Genomic DNA, 19,939 nt, shown 5'->3' with positions numbered 1-19,939 from the left:
GTCACTCTAAGCCATATTTCTACACTCATCATAAACACCATTTCACCTTCTTCCTTTTCTTCTGAGAAGAGCTCCTCATCTGACACCTGGGTGAGTCTACATCCCTCTGCTAGTGCTATCACTGCCCTCCATGCTTTCCCTTCTCCGTCATGGGCATGTACTGCAATGTAATCAGCAGTTGCTATAATGCTCTCTATGTTCACTGCAATCACCTTTCCTTCTGGTTCATTGGCTGGTGTTTCTGGTCTGAACAAATAGGCTGCTGGCCTCCTCCAGATCTTTCCTTCAATTCCTGGCATCCATGCAAATGCCATGTCTGTCCCGTACTGGAACAGTTCACCATCTACTGGCTCAGCCCTAATCACTGTCTGCCCACAGTATGCTTGCATAATTTGTCGTGCAGTGAGCATGTTAATTCCTGGAGTGGAGCAAATTAAGCCGTCCTCCGTAAAGGAGATCGTCATATTCAACCTGATCATTATGTCTCTCCCCAGTATGTTTACTGGTGAGGCCCTAGAATATAAAAGCGGGACTGACATGTCATAATCCCCAATCGATAAGGGAATGTTATCAGTAAAGGGAAGCAATCCCCTAGCCCCAGAAAATCCTTGGGTGTTCATGGCTTCACCTGACATCTTAAATTTACCTTCCCTTATGCAAGACCGGGTTGCTCCGGTGTCAACAAGGAATGATAATTTTTTGTCACCTATCGTTACCTCTATGCGTGGTTCCTCCGCACTATTAGGTGTTACCGACAGGATGGGACACACCAAGGCCGTCTTTGGGCTGTCCTATTGAGGGTATAATGATTGACCACTTCCTGTGTAAGGGTTGTGTCCCAGGACCGTCACCCTTCCCAGTTGTGTTTGCTGTAGTTGTGTATTGGTAGAGGTTATGTTATGGTCTTGGACTTGGGCAGGTTGCTGTGCTTGCTGTACTTGGGGTAGTTGTGTCATTGCTACCTGTTGTTGTGGCAGCGAATATGTCTGTGGCTGTTGTTGTGTTACTGGTTGTTGCTGCCCATTTCCCCGTTGCAATATCTGCTGTTGCTGGATGCCCTGCTGTTCCTGTGTGGGCCCTTGTTGTCCCTGTTCACTCCATGATGGTGTGCCTGGTCTCACTCTACACGTGCGTGACATGTGCCCTACTAATCCACAAATCCAACACACCGGTGGTTCCCTGTTCTGCCATGGAAAGCTTCCTGGGTTGTCCTGGTATACTGGTTGCACGTGGGGTAGAAATTTCGAAATCCTCCCCCCTGCTGTTGTGTGTTATATCCGTATCCTCTACCCCTCATTATTCCTCCCCTTCCACTGTTGTAATTATAATACCCAGCTCCTGGCGTTGAGTATCCTCCTCCCATGTTAGTCGTGTATGGTTGGAGTGGCGGCAGCTGTTGTGTTACAGTCTGTGATGGTTGTATTTGGGAGGGATCTTGTGCAGCTACTACTTGTGCAGGGTTTTGAGTCATTGTTGCAGGTGTAGTTATTAGTGCGCCTTCCATTGTATATTTAGTAAGTTTTTTCTGTACTAATTTAGCCTCTTCCGTTTTCCTATTGTCTTCCTTTTGTTTCATTTTTTCTTGCCATGTCCTACAATGATGCACTATTGTCAGTTGTATTTCTGGCCATGCTTTTGCTTCCATCCCCACTACTTTCTTCAGTTGTTTCTGGACTGCTTCTGGGAGCCCTTGTACTAGTATATGATAGAATATTGCTGGTGTCTTGTCCCATTGTTCTCTAGTTTCCATACGCCACTTCTCTTGAATTTCCTGGATATAATCAACAGGATCTTCGTTCTCACGCATCTTGCATGAGGTAATTGCTCCTATGTCTGATGTGTCCGGGTAGTGTACCCTCAGTGCCTGCCATAAAGCATGTCTGCAGTTTGCGAATGGTGCCCCATCGTGTGATGTGTTTGTTGTTGTGACCCCGGGGAAGCCTGCTCTCTTCCAGATGTCATCTGCGGCATCCCCTAATATTGATATTAGAAGGCCCTTTACATCCCTCACTGCCAATTTCTGTCCTGCAGTGTGTTTTTCCATTTCATATATCCATTTTTCCGCACCTCCACTTAATGATGGGAGCCTGCACTTTATATTTCCCTTGTCTGCATGCTTCCAGGGGACGTATTGTGGTCTAACCCCTCCCTTTTCCAGAAGTGGCATTAGGTTGTGTCCTTGTTGGCCCTTTGGGTCCCACACAATCGAATCCGTACACCCCTCCTCTTCTTCCCTATCCTCTACATCATCAATGGAGTCCATACTTCTCCTGCTCGTAACTGTTTCTCCTCCATCAAGAGATTTCTTTTGTCATTTCCTTTATTTAATGTGGGCGTGTGTATTCGTACTTCCTGCCTGCGTCCAGGGAGGTCTCTAAGCCTGCCTGCATAGGGTGTTAGTTCGTGTGGGAAGGGCGCAAGCTTAGATGGGCATGTTGCACGTAATGAACGTGAGGTAGTGGAGCATGTGGGACGGGATGGTGACGGTGTAGTTGTGCGTGTCTGCCTTTCTGTTATTCCTTGCTCTTCCTCCTCACTTCCCTCCAGTTCTTCCTTTCTCCTGCATATCCATGGTGATTCACCGTTTGTCCGGGTGATCTATAATTTATCTAAGCTTTCCCTCTCACTCTCTCTCCCTTCCTTCTCTATCCCTTCTCCTTCCTCACTGCAAAGGTCCTCCGTTAATGGCAACCCCAAGTCTATCTTTTTCCCCTTAATCGTTACTGTTCTTAAGTCTATTAGATCCGTTCCTCCCTTGTCTTCATTGCCAATTGCTCCCCTTTGTGCTGAGGTTGTTGCTACTTCTGCGTCTCCGTATACATACCTCCTTACTTCACTCCCCCCTCCCCGTTCTTCTCTTTCCCCTTCATTTTTCTCCGCTATTTCTCTATCAATTTCTTCTCTTTTCCTTTTCAATTCTTCCATTACTTCAATACTCATCTTTTCCATTATCCTTTCTTCTTCTTTCTTCTTTTCCCATTTCGCTCTTTCCTGCTCTAATATACCTTCTATCATCCTTCTTTCTTCATATTTCCTTGTCGTTTCTGATAGTAATCCCCTTCTCCATATTTCCCCTTCCTTTTCTTTCTCTTCTTCTTTCCTTTTCTTTTCACGCAGTGCTGCTCTCGATACCCTTTCTGCTACTGCCTTCACCCTTTCTGCTTCTCGCTTTTTCTCCTCAGTTCATTCCCTCATTCTGTCCACCTCATCCTTGCTTTCTATCCTTTCCCGTGCTCTCTCTCTTTCCTCCCTCTCGAGCTGCTTCATCAGTGTATTCTGCTCATCCCTTAATTCTGCTAATCGTTCTTCCAAAATCTCTTCCTTTTGTCGTAACAGCTCCTCCCCCTTTCTTTTCCCCTCTTCTCTTTTCTTTTTGCTCTTTCTGATGTTTTCCTCGTCCATTTTCCTTACCACCTCTTCCTCTTCTTCTGTTAATGAACCTCGTAATTTTAATAATACCTGCGCAGCTACCCAGTCATCCTGTCCTAGTCCTGCTATTTGCTTTGTCAATCTCCCGTTCCCCTGCGGGTATTTTTGCGCGAGCTTGTCCCGTCGTGTTACTCTGCTCCCTTTCTGTGTGGCTACCTGTGGCTGTATATGGTGGCGGGCTGTATGTCGGGTTCGAGTACCCCTCAGCTGCCCTTAATTGAACCAGGTCTCGTAGTTCTGTTAAAGGATATAACCCCCCTTCCTCCTTTTTCACTACCTTCGCTAGGGGTATATCGTCGCTCTGTTCCTTTTTTATTTCCTTTTCTTTTATGTTGTTACGCTTTTCTCCTCCCTCTTCTCCGTTCCCCGTGTTCTGTGTGCCTTCACTCTCTTTGTCCCCGTTCTCTCCTTCCTTCTTAATCTTTTCTTCCGTTGGTTCCCCATAATAAACATTCCGTTTGGTCCTGGTCGGGACCCTTGAAACATTCTCCATAAGTTAAACACCTCCACGTGGTGTGTCAACTTCTTCCCCTTGTATGTGTTATGCAGATAGGTCAGTAGCGAATGTTGGGTATATGGATCGAAACTACCATTAGGTGGCCATGGTGTCGTCATTTTGTTGTCCGTCCCCTGTGTCCATTCAATGCTATACTTGATCAGTTTCTCCCTATGGGGCGATAATGTTTTATATATGTGTTGTAACGGGGTAGTGAGGGTGTTCCCCCACCCTCCCGATCCTGCCCCGTATGACATGGTAGCTCTTTACTTGTTGTCCTTCCCCTATTTGGTAGCCGTTATTTTACTGACAGTTTATAATGTACAGCCTCTTACCTGGCCCCGTAAATTTTGGGGACTTGTGATAATCCAATAACGTAAAATATACCATTCACGTTTGCATATTCTTTTCTTTCTTTTCCACCTTTACGGCCCCCTGCGGCCGAGGCGCACGTAGCCCCCTGTGGCTGCGTGCCCCTTATTACGTTCTTATACAGCCGCCCCACTCCCACTTGATCCTCCTCCCTCCTTTACACTTGCCGTGGCCGGCGTTCTTCGTGAGCAGCCACGTCCCCATTTCCGCCTTCCCCCTGGTCAATTCACTACCGTTTACCTTCGTTTCCACTCCCCTACCACAACTCTCTTCCCCTCCACTTTCAAAAATAAAGATGCCTTGTGCTCGTGATAACCTATGAAATCCCTACTGGTGACGTCACCGATTTCTTCAAACTACTGGTAAATTCTTAAAAAGTTCAAACTATATTTGCAATCCACCCCCGTTAACCCCACAGCTGTCTTCCTGTCATGCCTGGAACAAGGTAATCAACAATATAATCGGACTGCGCACGCTGCGTCGCCTCGCGTGTGATACGCCCCTCGACAGGAGGGCTTAACCAGCCAATTATCTTCCGTATTGGGCAACCAGCTAGCTACCGCCTACAGGGAAACGTCATCTATCTATTGAGTTTCCTGCTCGATTAATAGGGATCCTCATCTACTCATTGATCAATAATCACCAAATCGCAGGAAACCGCGCACGCACACACACCCTTACACGTGGTCGCGACCTAGGCCAATCAGTGTCTCCGAGCGGCCGCACGTGATGTTTTCGTGCTCCTCCCCCTTCTCTCCCGTAGCGTAGCCGACTGCTCTCGCACTTGTCCGGCTACCATTCATTCATTGCCAACATTAATTTGTCAAACCTTCGCCGCGCACCTGTGCAACACCTCCCGCCTCCCGTATTCAGTTCCTCCCCCCTCCCTCACAATTTCACATTGCTTGTTGTGCGTGGCATACTCACCAAGTGCTCTTGATGTGGGGCCGCCCGACTGCGTGCACCCCTCCAAGCGGCTCGCCACCTCCCCTCGTCTGGACCACGTCTGGACACTCGCCAACCGCGGGGCGGGTTACTTCTCAACCGGCTCCCGAAGGCCAATATCCGGATTGCGCTGTCCGGTCTTCTCGCAGTTCCGCGATGGTCCTGTAGTCCTCAAAAGGGGGCAGCGGCAGAGGGGGCCGCGCCGCCGGGCCTCCTCATAACGGGGAGCACTCGGAAAAATAAAAATAAGAGCAGACCTCAAACAGATCTCAGCAGTGCCTCCAACTTGTCGGGGGGAAACTCTCCCGGGGTCGGCTGAGTCGTCACGGACCTCCGGGTAGGGAGGCCCCAACTCCTCCCATGTATCCCAAAAAATGAGTATGAGGCACACGCAAGAAGCAAGGTGGTTCTGCTATTTATTGAACAAACGGCAGGGATGGGTCAAGGAACGTACGCATCCGTCCTGACACACACACTCATCATGGGCTCGCAGGCCCTTTTTACCTTAGTATGACGCGCTACTTGCGTCACCTGGGAAAGTTAGCAAAAAACCTATCGCCACTCTGGATTGGCTCCTCGAGTGGTAGGGTTAGTATAGCATACGTATAGAGAGCTTTGTTAGTGGTTGAGGGTTAGTCAGGTGGTATAATTGGGTTGTCCCTTCAAATTGATACATGGAAATTGTTACATGAAGATCCCTGGGGATTGGTCAATGTTAATGGCGTCAGCGATAAGAGCCCCATGTTCTGATTGGTCCACGCACGAGCCCCTCAGTCTGGGACCATCGTTGTTCCCAGCTCGCGGTGCACCTGTCATTTGCAACAATGTTTCACTATGGTTATGTGCAGACAACGTGAAGATTCATTGGTATGCCTGAAGGCCGACTACTCCCACCGCCGCAGATGTCCATGGAATCACTTAATTGTATCTGCCTATGTCTTGAAACGGGGGGTTTCGGTGCCTCTCTCCTCCTGGGCCTGGCACCCTGTCAGGTTTGGCTTGGTCACGTGAGGTGGGACCGTGGTCGAGGCAGAATTCTGCACAATTACTATTGTATTTTCCACTGTGTGCCTGGTTTTAATTGCAGGTGTGACCTCGGCATCGGCTTGCGGCATACGAGATTGCAACATTGTGCCCTTGACTGTCAATCATCGCCGGGCTCATTCTGCAGGGTCAGCAACTGTACTCTTGCTCATTCAATGTTCATGGAAGCTCTTGCTTGCGGCCTACTTGGGCCTGGTGCATAGGTGGAAACATTTGATACACAGCGCTTTAGGTTATGGTATCATATTGCTTTATCCCAAGTATCGTGTCTTCGTTATATTTCTCATTGTAATACATGGGTTTAGGAGAAGTGTCAGCAAGCGTTTTAGATGAGTTCATTATGCGTCTTGCGTTTCTGCATTTTGAAAAGCCTATTGTGAAAAATAATAAAGATGCGCGTCGGTGAGTGTATCCGTCACCTACGTCATAGCACTGAATATGTTCTTCGTGTGGGTTGGTGTGGGAGTGTCCAGTGTGCATGTTTGCACGGGTGTGCTGACCTGTGGCTAAGTCGTCATGGCATCTCTAACGATGTGTTCCTTTACTGTTGCATGGTTTAGTCGTGTTCATCCATGCCGCAGGTGTTGGCATGGGTAGGACAAGCTGGTGGGCACATCCGTATGTTCTTGTACCAGGGTATTTGGTCGTCTGGTAGATGGGCAAACTCCTCTCGTGGCGGGTGCCTGGGCCGTGATCCTCTAGGCCAGGGGTGTGAGGGGATTGGTGGGAGCTTTGTGTTCCATTTTCCCACTTCACTATCATCCCTTATTTCCGACTATCCAAATATGTGTCTGTCATCTACCGCTAGTAGTTACATCAATGCCTCATGATCAATTCACCTAAAACAAACACATCTACCTCCCAGCATCAACTGGAATATCAGAAATCATTGTAGATTAGCACTGCTTCTCATCTCCCTGTCGCCCTGTCAAGATCCTGAAAAACATTGTCAAAGTGGTCTAAGAAATGAAGGCAGGTCCCAAACAAGCCTTCACGTGTCCTGCTGTTTCAATGCATGAAAACACAGCTTTTGGCTACTGTTATGAACATCTCTTTCAGTCATTGCCACTTTCTAAAATGTCTGAGGAAACTACTAGGTCCCATCTGCTAGCCAACCCTAACATTATCTCAAACTTCTGCTCAATAGCAAACACCATGTTTACGGGTGAAATCCTATGGAATGTAGCCACCCCACAACTTCCGGAATATAGAAAATCAATAAAATTGTTGCACAGTAAGCATTCAGGGATCCGACCAGTCAGATGTGCTGAATCTGCACTGCTTTACATGAAAGAAGACCATTTGACATCTTTAGACAGCAACCCCTCAGCTATCTTGTTGCTACTGGATCTATCAGTAGCCGTCGGTTTGGTCAAACACAACACCATGCTGAACGGACTGCAAAATAGAATGAATATTTACAAAGTGGCTTTGGAATAGATCACCTCCTACTTTCAATAAATGTAAGTGCAAGTCAGGCTGGGTTCTTTCCTCTCAGCACCACTTGTTTCCAACATTACTGCAGAATGCCATGGCTCACTTCTGGGTCTTGGGCTTTTCAACTTCTACACAAACACAAAGCCTTAATCCAAGAACAATAAGTATTTGTCGGTATCCTACCAAAGATATGCACACAATGCCCAGATGTGCTTTAATTAATGGTGTAAAACAAATCCACGTATTAAACATTCCCCACTTGCCTGCTTAAACTCAAGATCGAAAGATCAATAACTGCCTCTTCCAGAATGTATAAAAAACGGAGAGAATCTTCCTCAACATAATCATCCAGAATCCGGTTCCCTTCAACTGACTTCAACCAAAACGGAGGTCACTTCACTGGTTCCGGATGAACACATCTAGACATCATTCTCAATGGTAAGCTTTCTTTATTTAAGCAGATTCAAGATTTAACAAAGACATGTCTCTACTATCTGCACTTGCTCATGCACAATGTACCTTTTCTTGACATGCATTACAAGGAATAAGTGACTAGGCTATTCTGCTTGTAGTGCTTGACTACTGAAACATCTTGCATCTGGGACTTCCTAGACATGTAATCCACCAACTCTAACTGATCCAGAACAAAGACGTGAGGCCTATCTTGAGGCTGAAATGTGTCAAACACTTTATCGGGCCCACAGAGCACTACATGTGCACCAGATAGGGAACACAATGGCCTTCAAGACCCTCTTCATCATGCACGGATCATACTGAGGCATTCTCCCCACATATCTCAACAAGTATATCAAAAATAATGACCCACAAAGAGCCCTGAGATCCACATTCATAACATGATTACTGAGACAAGATAAACAAGGCCATATCTTGCTTTGGAGCTGTCTCCCTAGCACAAATAGAAATTAATAAAATCACCTCAAATATCAGAGCCATCTACCAACTAATTTCCACAGGCAAGCATTAGTCTTAAATGCCATGTTGGATACACCTGCACCACTTGCTGCAAACAGTTGACTTACCACCAGCAAAGGATTCTCAACTTCCCCAACTCAATTTCCATGGGAGTGGGAACACTGAAGCACTGGCACCGTTGTTTACAGTAAAAAAAACCTGCCTGTAGGGGCCTGGACTCCTGGCAGGTCAGGCCTGCTGGTAGTTCAGCGCCCCTAACGGCAGACTCGCAGTGACCGGGTCCGGAAAGCTGCCGATAACTTGTTACCGGCACCTTTATTTCCAGACTTGGACGCTTATAACGAGGACCATTATCTCTATTCTATATGGCTGTCAAAAAACAATCAATTCCTTTTCAATGTTCTTCACCTGGTCTGGGCTCTTTTTATGAAAATATATATCTTTTAACTCTCTTCTTTCCTCAGACATTAGGCAGGAACCCTCATGCATCAAACTCAAAAAGAGACTTGCATCGTTGTTATCCTCAAAGTCGCTGCAAGCTTTCATCACATACAACAGTATGAATCTGTATGCAAACATCCCACAGTTTATTCCTTGTGGATTTTCATATATGTCTGCCCTCATCATATTGTATCAAACTGTATAGATTTCATAAAAAAACATGTCAACCCAAAGTGGCATCATGGCGTTACAGTAGACATAACAAGATTCTGCAACCTGTTGGATTGGGCGATGATGACCGAAGAAAAAAAAATGGTTTATGGTGGGCCCGAACATTAAGACGATCCTCTATGATGGGAATGAAAGGTGGAAGTCTGTAGTTCCACAGCGTTGCTGTCTTGATTGAAAACCATATCCCTCCATATTTCTGGGGCCAGATTACAGCAACTTTGCACGAGTGCAAGTGCAAAGTGTGCACGGTATTAGCACTAGGGCAAAGTTTGCCCTATTTTTAATAACACTGGGACACATTAAAAAACCATTGCAGCTCAACAAGTGCAGTTTGACATATTAAAAGCACCAGGGCAAAAATTGTGCTAGAGCAAAATGGAATTGTATTAGCACTAGGGCAAACTCAGCACTGCCGTGAAAATGCATCAAAAATGTATCTTTTTAGCACTGGGGCAATTTTAGACATGGTGCTTTTAATAAATGTTTTTTTTTATGTGTCCCAGTGTGTTCAAAAATAGGGCAAACTTTGCAAACTTTGCCCTAGTGCTAATACCGTGCAAACTTTGCGTATTTCACAGTGACAGGTCCATACATAGTTTGCAATAGTGAAATGTTAAAATAAAGAAACCACATTCTATTTCTGTTTTGGAGATAGAAATGCATGATGGTCATACAGCTGTTGTACTACTTAGGAAAAGGCTTGGAATGGTGAAAAATGCACCCTTTCAAACAGGCACAAAGGAATGTGTTTATTTACTGTGGTTTTTACAATGCACGTGATTTCAGATGAAATTTGAAATGTGCAGAAACAATCATCGATGTGCACACAGTTGTTTAAAGAATGTGAATGAGGCCATATTAATATGAACTCTTTGTAAATTACGTGAATCCGTTTTTGAAGCAAGAGGTGGGGATACCATTTTGAGAACTGAGCCGTATATGCGATTGAAATAGGTTCAAACAGAACATTCATGTATATTACCCACCAGGAAGCCTGTCCTCTCCCTACATATCTTTCGGTGAGACAATTTCAAGAAATACTGGGAGCCAAAGAAATGTACAAACGTACCCACGCTTCTTTCCAAGGTAAATGCACAGCTTGTATTGGTCCATACCCCAACAGCGTGCTTCACATCGTCCTTTTCCTGCATACAGTAGCATGTACATTATAATGTAAGTGTGTTCACAATAGGGCAATTTGCATGTCATTCACCTTCACACATAGGTAATTGCACTGAATTGCAGCAGGCAACAGCGTCATACATTAACACTTCCCACCCTTTTGTTTAACAAAAAAAAATGGCATGCTTCAGTTGCCTTTTCTTTTTACACAATTTCAAAAGGCAAATAGACAGACTTGTTACAATGAGGACACAGTCTGCTTAGATTCATATAACATTGAGGAAGGGACCAACACGGACAAGAAAACTAGCAACCAAAATATGTGTTGACCTACAAAATATATCCTTCATACTTTAATTTTTAAAAACACAAACAACTTTTAACTGGCAACAATGGCAACACCACTAGCTTTAAAAAATATGAATGACAACGTGCAACCAATATGAAAGTGAAGTATTGGAGGATGTGCCTGATATAGAATTATCACAGAAAAGACATTGCTGCCAGAAATAATACATTTAGAATGCATTGGTTTAAATCTTAAAATGGAATTTAAATGATCTTCTATCGGACATAAATGAATGTTCATTTTAAATTTGATGCAAGAATGACTTAGTTACTTACCTGTAACTGTATTTCTCCAGCATTGGTATCTTTCATAGATTCAGATGCTTGAATATTCTGCATCGTCAGACTGGGAATCCTCGGTGATAAAATAATATATATTTTTTTAAATATACACACATTGTGACATATAAATACATGTACATAGTCCATTATGGCCTATGAACCATTCTATTGTGTAGTCCCTCCACCTCACTTTGGTCCGGGTGGGCGCATGTGAATCTATGAAAGATACCAATGCTGGAGAAATACAGGTACAGGTAAGTAACTAAGACTTCTCCAGCATTGGATCTTTCATAGATTCAGATGCCTGAATAGAATATCAAGCAGTTAAAAACATGCCACCATCATATACATAAATGCATAATACAGAAAACATATCTGTGATCAAACCTTTACCATGCAGCAACACAACGGTTACATACTCAGGGAAATGTGGGAAAAGGAGGCTGGTCCTACCTTATGCAAAGAGGTGGCGGAGCACTGCCTGTCCAACTGCAGTTTCTTTGTTGGCATCTTCAGCCAGGCAGTAGTGTTTAGCGAACGTGTGCAGAGTGCTCCACGTGGCGGCTCTGCATATGTCCTTCAAGGCCACCCCTGCGTGCAACTCTGTTGAAGCCAATCACCCTCTGGTGGAGTGCGGTGAGGGTGGTTTTGGACAGGGGTTGCCTTTTGCTTGATGGATGTGGGTGATGCAAGAGGAAAACCAGTGTGCCAGACCTTGTTTGGAAATATGCTGGCCCTTTATGTGGCCAGAGTAGGCGATGAATGATTTGAAGAATGGAATTCCCTAGTTATTTGAAAATAAAACTTTAATACTCTTACTATGTCCAGAGAAAGCAATGTTCGTTCTGCTTCCGGAAAGTGATTCTGGAAGAAAGTTGGCAGGACAATGCGTTCTCTGAGTGTCATTTCCAATACTACTTTTGGAAGGAACTTAGGGTGAGGTCTTAAAATTACACAGTCCTTATGGAACAACATGAAAGGGGGTTCAGAAGATAAGACTTTTAACTCACTGATCCTCCTGGCCGAAGTAATGGCTATCAAGAAAGGCGTTTTCCATGACAAGAATTTTATGTCGCACCTGTGGATGGGCTCGTAAGGACGCTCCATGAGGGCTGTTAGCACAGTGTTCAAGCTCCAGGTTGGAACCGGCGTTGGCATAGGCGGGTATGTACGCAAAAGTTATTTAAGGGAGACCTTGATGGCCGGAAGGGAGAGTAAGGACTGCATCTCCGGGGCCGTCCTATATGCCGTAGTGGCTGATAGGTGGACCTTGATCGAAGACAGTGAAAGACCTGCTTTGGCTAAGTGTAATAAATAAGGAAGTACTTGCTCCACTGAAGCGGTGAGAGGATCAATAGCATACGTCTCACACCACTTGGAAAAGCGAATCCATTTCCTAGTGTAGGTGATGCGTGTAGAAGGAGCCCTTGAGGCCCTGATTATATTCCAGCATTCCACGGGCAGATTGAGATTCATCAGTTTACGCTGCTCAGGAACCAGCCCTTGAGAGACAGGCTTGCTGCATCGTGATGGAGGACCTTGCGGTTCTGTTGCGTCAATAGACACTGATGCGCTTTGAGGTGAATCGGGGGCCATCGGGACAGGTGCTGTAGGGTCGAGTACCAGACCTGCCATGCCCAGTCCAGTGCAATTAGGATCATACAACACTTCTGCTCTTTCAGTCTGCACAGTATCCTGGAAATGAGGGGAAAGGGGGGAAAGGCATATAGGAATTTCCCCATCCAATCCACAGAGAATGTGACTCCTACTGACAGACTCTCTGGGTACCTGGAGGCGAACATTCTGCATTTCTTTTTGGCCCTGTTGGCAAAAAGATCGAGATGTGGATGGCCCCATAAGGCGAAGATCCGTTGGGCTTCCTTCTCATCCAGCTCCCACTCGTGAGAAGACGTGTAGTGCATGCTCAGTTTGTCCTCTAGGACATTGTCCACTCCCGGAAGGTGTTCCGCCTTGATTTCGACTCTGTGATGCAAGGCCCATGCCCATATTAGTGAGCTTCTTGAGATAAGAACCCTGACCTCCTGCCTCCTTGCTTGTTTGTGTAGTGCATGGAAGTTGTGTTGTCTCTCTGTACAGTGAGTACCTGCCCCGCTACTACCGGAAGGAAAGCTTTCAGTGCCCACCGTATGGCCCTGAGTTCCAACGTGTTGATGTGGAGTTGGGACTCCTGGGGTGACCACAAGCCCTAAGTTTGTAGGTCCGTAAAATGAGCGCCCCAGCCCGAAAGAGACGCGTCCGTCCTCAAGAGAAGGGTCTACGTTGATCCCTGAAATGGCATCCCTTGCAAAAGGTTCTGCTGAGTGTTCCACCATCGAAGAGCCTTGTGCAGCGTTGTTGGAATCTGGACGATGTCCTCCCACGAGCCGAGAGCTTGTTTCCATTGGTGGTCCAGTGCCTCCTGAACAGGCCTCATGCGAAGCCTGCAATTTGGCATGAGGAATATACATGAGGACATCATGCCTAGGAGGGATTTGTAAGAGCGCACCAAAGTTGTTTCTCTCCCTAAGAACCACAAGTTTAAGCAGAGAATTGCTTTTGCTCTTTCTGCCGACCGTCTCACTCTGGGAATGTTGGTGTTGAGTTCGGCTCCCAGGAAAGAAACTGTCTTGCTGGGAACTGGGCAGGACTTTGTGTTGTTTATGGTGAAATCTCTTAGGAGATTTGTTGACTTTGAAACTGCCAAGCGTGCGCTTGAGGCGGAACTTGCTCTTATCAACCAGTCATCCAAATATGGAAAGACTTCTTTTCCTGTCCTCCTGAGTTTTGCAGCCACTGGTGCTAGGCATTTTGTAAACACTCTCGGTGCTGATCTCAGACCGAATAAGTGCACTCGAAATTAAAAATGAAGATCGCCCGCAGTGAACCTGAGGAATTTTCTGTGTGCTGGGTGGATTGGTACATGGAAGTATGCGTCCTCCAAGTCTAGAGTGGCTAAGAAATCATGCATGTTTAGCCAAGGGAGCACTCCTTGCAAAGTTATCGGGCCTCATTACAACTCAGGCCTTAAGGGTTAACGCCACCGTTAACCCTTAACGCCTGATTCTGATTTTAACGCCTGCTTTTAGCAGGCGTTAAAATCTATGGCGCTAACCTGCCATGGTGCTAATTATGCCGCCGTAATTTACGGCGGCGTAATTAGCGCCTTTCCCACTCCCATTATGCCCTATGGGGCAAAAATGGGAATGGGGAAGGGAAAATGGGAAATGGGGATTTACCGCCCCACTCACCTTGGAATGGGGCGGTAAATCCGCCATCCACCATGGTGTAAACGGAGTTTACACCATGGTGGTAAAGTTGGTGCACTTAGCACCAAGGTTGTAATGAGGCCCATCATCTTGAATTTGATGCGCTTGATATACTTGTTTAGTACTCTCAGGTCCAGAATGGGTCGCCATTGACCATTGTTCTTTTTGATGAGGAAGAAATGGGAGTAAAAACCCTTCCCCCTTAGAGAGTAAGGTACTGGCTCTATTGCTGCTTTGTGCAGCAGTTTCTGGATTTCAGACATGACTTGCTTTAACATATGCACCTTGCGCGGAGTCAGGGGCAAGGAAGGTGGTTGGTTTCGAAATTCTAATGTGTATCCCTCGCAGACCGCCTGTAACACCCATTTGTGTGATGTTATTGACTGCCAGCATTGAAAGAACTGGCTCACCCTTCCCCCCACCGGGGTGTGACGTTGAGGGGGAGGAGCTGGACTGTCAGTTTTGTTTGCTCTGCGACTTCCCTTGAGCAGAGGCCCGCCTCCCTCTTTGGGCGTACTTGTTGGAAGATTGGTACTTGGTGTCCTGGTATGAACTACCTTGTGACTTCTGGCCGTAGGAAGGGCGGTTAAAACCTTTGTACTTCGAGAATGAACCTCGAAAAGGATGAAACGACCAGCAATCTTTGTCTTTCAAAGAGCTGATGACACGTGGCGTGTCCTTTTTTTATTCCTTTGAGGTGGTCATCGATCTTTTTCCCGAAGAGTTCTTGACCATCGAAGGGCATGTCCAATATCTGCGCTTGGACCTCAGGTCGGAAATTGGTAGCCTTCATCCAGGCTTGTCTTCTCAGCACCGTGCCATGGGCCATCTGCCGGAAACCTGACTCCGCCACATCGACTGCAGCATCAATCATGTCATCCGAAGCTGCTTCCCCATCAGCGATAATCAACCTGGCTTCCTCCTGGAGTTCATCAGACAGCTGTTTGGCCAGCTTGGACATGCAGAGCCAAAGATCGCAGTCGACTCTCGCCGTCATGGCCAGCGCATTGCCCTCTCTGATGGTAAGTGATGCTGATGCAGACACTTTCCTGCCCATAGCCTCTAGTTTGCGACTGTCCTTGTCCGGCGGGGCTGATAGAGGTGATGCTGGATTGGTCAACTTTTTCCTAGCTGCTACTATGATGACCGAGTCTGGTTTTGTATGACCTGGTAGACAAAGAGGTGCAGAATCGGAGAATTGTATTTTTTCTCTGGCCTGGAAACTAGAGCCGGAGTGGATAAGGGTGTGGCCAATATCTTGGATCCGGACTCCCAAATGGTGTCGATGAGAGGAATGGTAGTAACAGTTCTCCTACATTTGTCCCTGTGCTCATAAAGCACTGACTTCTTCTCCTCCAATGTGACCTGTAACTGAAACAATTCTGCGGCTTTGCTGATGGTAGTATGAAAAGAGACTAGATCATCCGGCGGTAAAGAGCAATCCGGAGAATCTTTCTTTCTGAGCTTTTCGACAATGTAATCGTCCCATTCGCTAGTATCCGGCTCTTGCGTGATCTCGCCTTCTTCTGGTTCAGACAATTCTCTGAAAGGATCTTCTTGCCAGTCTGAGACCAAAACAGAGCATGGTACAATCGTTGGATCACTAGTTGGAGACCTTGTCCTGTGTGACGATGCTGGAGAAGGGGCCCTTGTCGGTGAAGCAATGAGTGTCCTGCTCCTAGACCTGCGTGGTGGCTCAGGTGAACGTACCATTTTCTGTGGCCTACTCTTGGAAGGCGAATGTCTTGGAATGCTTTGTCCAGGTGCATAATCCCTCTGCGGGTGGTTAGGTTCCCTCAGTACAGCTGACTTGCTTTTTTCATTTTGACGTCTGTTGAACTCTTCAATGATCTTTGCATTGATAACATGAGCACAGGATCATGAGGATCAGCAGGCACCTCTGTAGTTGGTTCCAAGGTGGGCTGTGTTCCTTAGGTGTAAGACAATGCTGTTCTTCAACAAACACAGTGTCTGAAATCTCTTCCTGCAGGATGACATCAAGTAGCTCTGCCATTTGTCCTAAGGGAGATAATTGTGTTGGCTGTGGTTCAAGAGTGTCCACAAACTGGGGTGGTGCTTCTATAGATTCAGGAAGACTGTCTTCATTGGATGGTGTAACAGTGGCATCAGCGAGTTGCGTTTTGGGCCCTCATTTTTCCGTCAGCAAAGAAGCTTGCGGTGCCGTTGACGGAGCCATGGTCGAAGATTTCGTCGACGACGGCCTCGTCGATGGCGGGTCCGTGGATGAAGATTTCGTGGACGGTGGCTTGCCTTTATCCGTCGGCGAGTGCATGGAGGAAGATTTTGTGGATGGTAACTTATCCATCGATGAGTGCTTCGTGGATGAATGTCTCGTGGATGAGTGGTTCGTGGACGAATGATGAGCTTCCTTCATCGATGATTGCTTCATGGATGATAATCTCGCTGATGAGGACTTAGTCGTGGACGATGCGGTTTGTCGTGTGGTCATCGATGAGGGTGTCGTCGACGGCTTGGTGGATGACGGCCCTCTACCTTTACTGCCGCTCGTAGACAGCTTCTCCGTTGACAAATCCCCACCACCCCGGATTTTTACAATCTCCTCCTTACCTTTGGAGGTAGTTTTTGCTGTAGAATGCTTCATTTTATGCCTTGTAGAATCCAGGGGAGGTAGGAAAGGTATCTTTTCCAGCTTCCTCTTGCTCTTGGGAGTGGGAGAAGAGCTCCTTTTCACTGAAGAAGCCCTTCTTTTAGTAGTTTGCTTCTCAGATGATTTCCTGGAGTGAACAGGGGCTGTCTTCTCAGATACCTCGTTAGAAGAAAGCCCCTTGGCTTCCAAATGCAGGAGAAGTCTTCTATGTCTGTCTTGTAGGGTCTTAGTTGAAAAAGACTTGCAAATGTGACATTTCTTGATGTCATGAGGATAAAGACAGTATAAACAGTTATCATGGAGATCTTTCATGTAAACCACCTTTCTCCTGCACCTCATGCAATCCCTCAATAGGGAAGGCTTCTTGGTAGTCTGAAGGTGAGCCAATTGAAGAGAAAGTTCCCTCAATGAATTCTGGGTCAAAACAAAGTTTTTTTAAACCCCAAAAACCCGTGTAGATAGCCCCTAGCCATGGGAATGTGTGTAGAGTATATTAAAATATAAACTACTGTGAAAATTGAAGAAAATTTGGAAAAGCTCAGCGAGCTTGAGGCTTCCCTGTGTCAATTAGACTGCAGTGAAAATTCTGAAGATGGCTGCCTAGGGCGGAGCTTAAGCCCTGCCACCTCATTGGTTGTGGTCATAAAGGACCAAAGTGAGGTGGAGTGACTACACAATAGAATGTTTCATAGGCCATAATGAACTATGTACATGCATTTCTATGTAGCAATGTGTGAATGTTAAAAAATGTTTTCATAATTATTTTATCACAGAAGATTCCCATTCTGACGACAGGGAATATTTCCCTGTCTCCATCCTCAGTCCCCATCAATCTAACGTCTGCCTCCGTCATGGAATAGAAACCACCCTCCTTTACCTGAAAAATCAGTTGGATGATGCCAATGACTCAGGAAACCTCTTCTTCCTGATGTTACTTGATCTCTCTGTGCGTTCGAATTGGTGGACCATAAAACCCTAGGCCACCACCTGACATCAGTAGGACAGTTCTCACCGGAAGCGCCCAACTGGGTGGCCTCCTTCCTTTAAAAAAGAACATCACAAGCCTTCACGGAAGAAGCTTCTGCCAAGCATATACCAAGGTCCTGTGGTGTCCCACAGGGATCCTGTGTCTCTCCAACCCTATACAACATTTACACAAAGCCTCTGTTTGACCACCTTTACTACTTGGGAATGTACTCCACCAACTGCGCAGATGACACACAAATACTCATCCACTTGTCAGTTTTCAATGATCAAGACTGCTCCACTGTAAATACCAATTACGAGACAAACCTAACTTGGATGACCCCCACAGCCTCTGTTGTAACAATGAGAAGACAGAACTCCTTCTAGTAGGCCCCCATACTCATCTTGCTAATCTTGACCCGACATAACATCTCTTTAACATAGACGGTCACATGATCTCAATCTCCACGTCCGTCAAAATGTTGGGCCTTTACCTGAACGCCTCTCTCAACATGACCCGACAAATCAACAAAGTCACCTCTGCAACAGTCTACACTACAAAACTTATAAGTGCAAGCAGACCTTTTTTTATCTACCACCAACAGCTTCATTATAGCCCTTGCTCTTGGGCTGTCCAAATTGGACTATTGTAATTCCTTAACTTTGTGGGATTGCAGACAGAAAACTGAACAAGATTTAGGTCATTCAAAATAATGCCCTCTGCGCAGTACTGGACCTGAAGAAAAAAGACCACCTCTTGGAGATAAGGCGATCAATCCACTGGCTCCCCCATCCGGGAAATAATTACATTTCAAATCCTCTCACTCGCACACCGCTGCTTGGCTGACAAAGTCCCCACTTACCTCACCCAGAGTGCCAAAAAATACTCTCCAGCCAGATCTCTCACATCCTCCAATAGCCAGCAACTACACAACGTCAGATTTAGACGAAAATGAGCAGGATGATCTAGCTTCCCAACATTCGTGGTTAACCTCTGCACCAATCTTCCACCTCACCTGTAATTTGAGGCCTAACACCAACTCTTCAGAATAAAATTAAAGACTAATTTGTTCATCTAACTTGTCGACCCTGCGCTCACCACTCTTTCCGACCTATGTAACTAGTGGCCAGATGCCTGAGTGCTTGCCACGCTGCTATAAATGTAAAAATAAAATAAGTAAATAAAACTAATACACATATACATTTACATAAATATGTGTGTGTAGGGTTAGGTGAGGGGGTGTCCGGATGGGAGTGCAGACTAGACAGGGGAATTGTGGGGGACCCCATTCAAAAAAAGAGAATGGTCAAATCCATTTTGACACAAAGTGTCTGTGAAAACATGTAGTACCGAATAAACACACAGCTCCTCTGAGCTAATGGTAACTAAGTCACCAATACACGCCTTCACTATTTTGGCTGGCCCAATTAATTTCCAATGCTCGATGGACACAACTCTTTGAGACCCTCTACGTCATTTCGCAACTACGTTTCTCCCTCTTTTTCAGTGCTGGAGTCGGGGGAGGGTGAGGGGCAGGGCAAATTTGCTGCACCTATTTGCTCGACCCAAAACACATAGAGACACACTGTTAGGAAAAGGGTGTGTTATAAAACCCCTTCCAAGTAAATAGATGCAATCTATAACATCATTCACTTTACAATGTTTGGGCTTGAGGTTTGGTGCTTGCATGAGAATTCATCTGATTGCAAACAAGTGTTTGATCCTGGTTAAGCCATAAATCAACTGGGAATCGTGTTTTGAACCGTTCCACCAATGGTATTTTGTCAGTGTATGCACTAGAAGCTATTCATCGTATTGTTTTCTGATTCTATATTTTCTCTGTTTTTTTCTTGAGTCACTTTTCTGGTCCTTTTCACACAGAATTAGCTTTTGGTGCACTCAACACCTACAACCTACAGCTAACGGGATGAAAGCACATATTCCATTACAGATAATGTTTCAGTATGCATTCCGCTGAACAGTTGATTATTTTTTTA

This window comes from Ambystoma mexicanum, chromosome 1q, assembly GCF_040938575.1.
Source record: "Ambystoma mexicanum isolate Mex_15411 chromosome 1q, UKY_AmexF1_1, whole genome shotgun sequence".
Classification (NCBI taxonomy): domain Eukaryota; kingdom Metazoa; phylum Chordata; class Amphibia; order Caudata; family Ambystomatidae; genus Ambystoma; species Ambystoma mexicanum.
The sequence above is the reverse complement of the archived record's forward strand: the minus strand, read 5'-3'. Positions refer to the sequence as shown.